A 6,000-nucleotide genomic window follows, 5' to 3' on the forward strand; every position below is an offset into this window, starting at 1 on the left:
TCCATGCTGAGGCTGCTGGAGGACCAAACCAGTATGCTCCGGTGTATGGTTGAGCTGCAGCAAAGGCAGCTGGAGCACAGACTGCCACTACAGCCCCTGTGTAACCAACCACCCTCCTCCCCAAGTTCCATAGCCTCCACACCCAGACGCCCAAGAACGCGGTGGGGGGGCCTCCGGCCAACCAGCCACTCCACCACAGAGGATTGCCCCCAAAAAAAGAAGGCTGTCATTCAATAAATTTTAAAGTTGTAAACTTTTAAAGTGCTGTGTGGCATTTTCCTTCCCTCCTCCACCACCCCTCCTGGGCTACCTTGGTAGTCATCCCCCTATTTGTGTGATGAATGAATAAAGAATGCATGAATGTGAAGCAACAATGACTTTATTGCCTCTGCAAGTGGTGATCAAAGGGAGGAGGGGAGGGTGGTTAGCTTACAGGGAAGTAGAGTGAACCAAGGGGCGGGGGGTTTCATCAAGGAGAAACAAACAGAACTTTCACACCGTAGCCTGGCCAGTCATGAAACTGGTTTTCAAAGCCTCTCTGATGCGTACCGCGCCCTCCTGTGCTCTTCTAACCGCCCTGGTGTCTGGCTGCGCGTAACCAGCAGCCAGGCGATTTGCCTCAACCTCCCACCCCGCCATAAACGTCTCCCCCTTACTCTCTCAGATATTGTGGAGCACACAGCAAGCAGTAATAACAGTGGGAATATTGGTTTTGCTGAGGTCTAAGCAAGTCAGTAAACTGCGCCAGCGTGCCTTTAAACGTCCAAATGCACATTCTACCACCATTCTGCACTTGCTCAGCCTGTAGTTGAACAGCTCCTGACTACTGTCCAGGCTGCCTGTGTACGGCTTCATGAGCCATGGCATTAAGGGGTAGGCTGGGTCCCCAAGGATACATATAGGCATTTCAACATCACCAACAGTTATTTTCTGGTCTGGGAATAAAGTCCCTTCTTGCAGCTTTTGAAACAGACCAGAGTTCCTGAAGATGCGAGCGTCATGTACCTTTCCCGGCCATCCCACGTTGATGTTGGTGAAACATCCCTTGTGATCCACCAGAGCTTGCAGCACTATTGAAAAGTACCCCTTGCGGTTTATGTACTCGGCGGCTTGGTGCTCCGGTGCCAAGATAGGGCTATGGGTTCCGTCTATGGCCCCACCACAGTTAGGGAATCCCATTGCAGCAAAGCCATCCACTATGACCTGCACATTTCCCAGGGTCACTACCCTTGATATCAGCAGATCTTTGATTGCGTGGGCTACTTGCATCACAGCAGCCCCAACAGTAGATTTGCCCACTCCAAATTGATTCCCAACTGACCGGTAGCTGTCTGGCGTTGCAAGCTTCCACAGGGCTATCGCCACTCGCTTCTCAACTGTGAGGGCTGCTCTCATCTTGGTATTCATGCGCTTCAGGGCAGGGGAAAGCAAGTCACAAAGTTCCATGAAAGTGCCCTTATGCATGCGAAAGTTTCGCAGCCACTGGGAATCGTCCCAGACCTGCAACACTATGCGGTCCCACCAGTCTGTGCTTGTTTCCCGAGCCCAGAATCGGCGTTCCACAGCATGAACCTGCCCCATTAGCACCATGATGCATGCATTGGCAGGGCCCATGCTTTCAGAGAAATCTGTGTCCATGTCCTGATCACTCACGTGACCGCGCTGACGTCGCCTCCTCGCCCGGTAGCGCTTTGCCAGGTTCTGGTGCTGCATATACTGCTGGATAATGCGTGTGGTGTTTAATGTGCTCCTAATTGCCAGAGTGAGCTGAGCGGACTCCATGCTTGCCTTGGTATGGCGTCCGCACAGAAAAAAGGCGCGGAATGATTGTCTGCCGTTGCTCTGACGGAGGGAGGGGCGACTGACGACACGGCTTACAGGGTTGGCTTCAGGGGGCTAAAATCCACAAAGGGGGTGGCTTTACATCAAGGAGTAGTTCAGGCAGGACTTCACGGAGGGTTCCAATAAGAAATAGTGCACCTAAGTTATTGTTCTTATTGGAACAAGGAGGTTAGCCTGGCCTCTGATTGATACATGGCTAGATTTACCTTGCTGCACCTTCTCTGTGAGTGACTGCAGTGTGACCTAGAGGAATGAGTCCCCTAGACAGGGGAGGAGGCAAATGAGTACAAAACAAATCTGGTCTATTTCTTGTTTTGATCCACTCCATCTATCTTTTACATCTTTGGCTGGCAGCAGACGGTGCAGAAGGACTGCAAGCCATCCACATCTCATGGCTGCTCGGCAGAAGATGGTACAGTACGACTGCTAGCCATCCTCATCTCTTGCCTGCCTGGCAGAAGATGGTGCAATATGACTGCTAGCCATCCTCATCTCTTGCCTGCCCGGCAGAAGATAGTACAATACGATTGCTAGCCATCCTCATCTCTTGCCTGCCCGGCAGAAGATGGTACAATATGATTGCTAGCCATCGTCATCTCTTGCCTGCCCGGCAGAAGATGGTACAATACGACTGCTAGCAATCCGTATTGCCTGCCTGCTCACCATTAGACGGTTCAATAGGACTGACTGCAGGACTAAAGAGAATGACCTGGTCAAGTCACCAAAAATTTAGTCCCTGCGCCCAGGTCTGCCCAGGCGCTCCCAGCCGACGTGGCCAGGAGCACCTCGGACATGACGAGGACGGCTATCAGTCATACTGCACCGTCTGCTGCCAGAAGGCAATGGGTTGCTGCTACTGTGTAGCAATGCAGTACCACGTCTGCCAGCACCCAGGAGACATACGGTGACGGTTACCTGAGCGGGCTCCATGCTTGCGGTGGTATGGCGTCCGCACAGGTAACTCAGGAAAAAAGGCGCGAAACGATTGTCTGCCCTTGCCTTCACGGAGGGAGGGAGGGAACGGGGGCCGGACAATATGTACCCAGAACCACCCGCAACAATGTTTTAGCCCAATCAGAGTGCTCCATTGTGACTGCTCTGGACAGCACTCTCAACTCAGATGCACGATTGTTTGCCGTTGCTCTGACGCAGGGAGGGGCGACTGAGGACACGGCTTACAGGGTTGACTTCACGGAGGGTTCCAATAAGAAATGGTGCACCTAAGTTATTGTTCTTATTGGAACAAGGAGGTTAGCCTGGCCTCTGATTGATACATGGCTAGATTTACCTCGCTGCACCTTCTCTGTGAGTGACTGCAGTGTGACCTAGAGGAATGAGTCCCCTAGACAGGGGAGGAGGCAAATGAGTACAAAACAAATCTGGTCTATTTCTTGTTTTGATCCACTCCATCTATCTTTTACATCTTTGGCTGGCAGCAGACGGTGCAGAAGGACATATTGCCTGCCTGCTCACCATAAGACGGTTCAATAGGACTGACTGCTGGACTTAAGAGAATGACCTGGTCAAGTCACTGAAAATTTAGTCCCTGCGCCCATGTCTGCCCAGGCGCTCCTGATCGACCTCACACAGGCGACCAGGAGTACCTCGGACATGACGAGGACGGCTACCAGTCGTATTGTACCGTCTGCTGCCACAAGGCAATGGGTTGCTGCTACTGTGTAGCAATGCCGTGCCGCGTCTGCCAGCACCCAGGAGACATACGGTGACGGTTACCTGAGCGGGCTCCATGCTTGCGGTGGTATGGCGTCCGCACAGGTAACTCAGGAAAAAAGGCGCGAAACGATTGTCTGCCCTTGCTTTCACGGAGGGAGGGAGGGAGGGAAGGGGGGACTGACGATATGTACCCAGAACCACCCGCGACAATGTTTCAGCCCCATCAGGCACTGGGATCTCAACCCAGAATTCCAATGGGCAGCGGAGACTGCGGGAACTGTGGGATAGCTACCCACAGTGCAACGCTCTGGAAGTCGACTCTAGCCTCGGTACTGTGGAAGCACTCCGCCGAGTTAATGCACTTAATGCACTTCTGTGGGGACACACACACTCGAATATATAAAACCGATTTCTAAAAAACCGACTTCTATAAATTCGACCTTATTCCGTAGTGTAGACATACCCAAAGACTCTCACTAGGTGTGTGTGCAGTGCCTAGGGGCCCTGAACTCAACTTTAGGGGCTACTGCAACATAAAGAATGTGTTTACTACTCTGTTCTCTGCACAGGTGTGGAGAAGCAAACATTAAGGTGCTTATTGTTGCTAGACTAAGTAATGTTCACCATGCCATGTGTAGAGACTCCAGAGGGTGCATATATTTCTCAGTAAAGTCTGAATTTCCTGCACCATCCCTGCTCCTCTTAAAGCTTAGCTCAATTTGCCTTGATTGAATGTGTTCATGCCTCCATTTTATGTGGAGAATTGTACCCTGGCATGTACTTTAAGGAAAGTCATATATGCTGTTCATGCTTAACCTGCAGTTTTTTCAAGTGTTCCTAACTTTATTTCAAAACTAACAAGGCAAATCATGCATGTGCATTGTTCAGCATGATGCTAATAACATCACTTCTCTAGCACATTTTATCCTCCAGCTTCACCCTGCAAATTACACAGACAGAAAGGGCTTCAAAGCAAGCAGGGCTAGGCTCCATTCCCTCTTTGAATGGAAACTCCCTGAGGGGAAAACCTAATGTGAGGCTGGAACTGGTGACTCAGGAGGTGACACCCTTCCTTCAAACATAGTACTCTCTCAGTGCCACAGCATGGAGGCAGGGAGCCCTGTGCTGCAAGAGGTGCCATAATTAAGATAAGACCTAACAGAGAACCTGGACACTTGTGTACATGAAGGATCCATTTCAGTTTTCACAATAGACCTAACAGACTAGACCAGTGAAAAAAACCTGTAAGTATGCTCTGGCTCTGCTGACCTAAACCACCTTCCTTTGGTTTCAGCTGGGTTCATTCTTCTCTTCCTCTTCTAGTGTTGTTGACCTAAACATATAAACTACCCCTCCCTGGCCTTCACTTCAGGAGTAGGCATTTGAACAACACAAACACCAATTACAATATCTGGGGAGAGGGATGGCTCAGTGGTTTGAGCATTGGCCTGCTAAACCCAGGGTTGTGAGTTCAATCCTTAAGAGGGCCATTTAGGGATCTTGGGCAAAAATAAGGGATGGTACTTGGTCCTCCTATGAAGGTAGGGGACTGAGCGTGATGACCTTTCAAGGTCCCTTCCAGCTCTATGGGATAGGTATATCTCCACAGTATTGTAAGACCAGTACAAAGGCATATAACTAGGATGCTAAAATAATCTGGTTTTGTGGTGCTGTGGCCTGTTGATTAAAACAAGAAGTAAATCTCCACGGGCATAAATGGGTTCCACTGACTTTCCATAGAGCTACTCTTACTTGCACAAACTGAGGATCTCTCCTCCACACTCAAATGTAAATTAGCCTGCTGCCCAATGAACTTCTGTCCAGGTGCTTGCTTCCATAGCTTTTTCCTTTGGAACTTCCAGGATGAGTTTTCTGTCTGCCTCTCCATCTTCACATCATCCTCCCCCTTAATCCTGTTGTGGACAGTTCCCTTCAAGGCACCTTGTGAGGGGTGATGCCATGTGCACAAATGACAATTAAATACACTCATAGAAACCCTCAAGTATTGTAAGTAACAAGGGAAGAGCGAACTACCTTTCCCCAGGGAGAGGCTGGAAATGTGACACGAGAGTTTTACAAATTGGACAGTGCAAAAAGCTCATTGTCCCTTTAAGAAAGGGAGCAGCAGGGAAAGTGCAGGGAGCCTGCAGCCATGCGGAAATGTGCCCTGGCTTTATAGGAGTGCACACACTGATAGGAGTGTCTGCTGGCCTGCAGAAGAGTAAAGAAATCCCTGAAGTTATCCATGCCCGGGCCTTCTCCATTCTATGCAGTAACACTTACAAATGTTTCCAGGCCCTCAGGGAGGGAATAAGAAGGGTGGTACTGTTTATCAGAAAAACTACTATTCAAACTAAGAAACAGACAAGTGTGAACATTAACTCAGCACAGTCCAGAGCTAAGTTTGCTGGGTTTCTATGTTTAGAAGGTGGCTTGTGCCTGAGGACTGCTGTATAATTACTATGATCATATATTAATCCACAT

The sequence above is a fragment of the Natator depressus genome, chromosome 1 (assembly GCF_965152275.1).
Source record: "Natator depressus isolate rNatDep1 chromosome 1, rNatDep2.hap1, whole genome shotgun sequence".
NCBI lineage: Eukaryota > Metazoa > Chordata > Testudines > Cheloniidae > Natator > Natator depressus.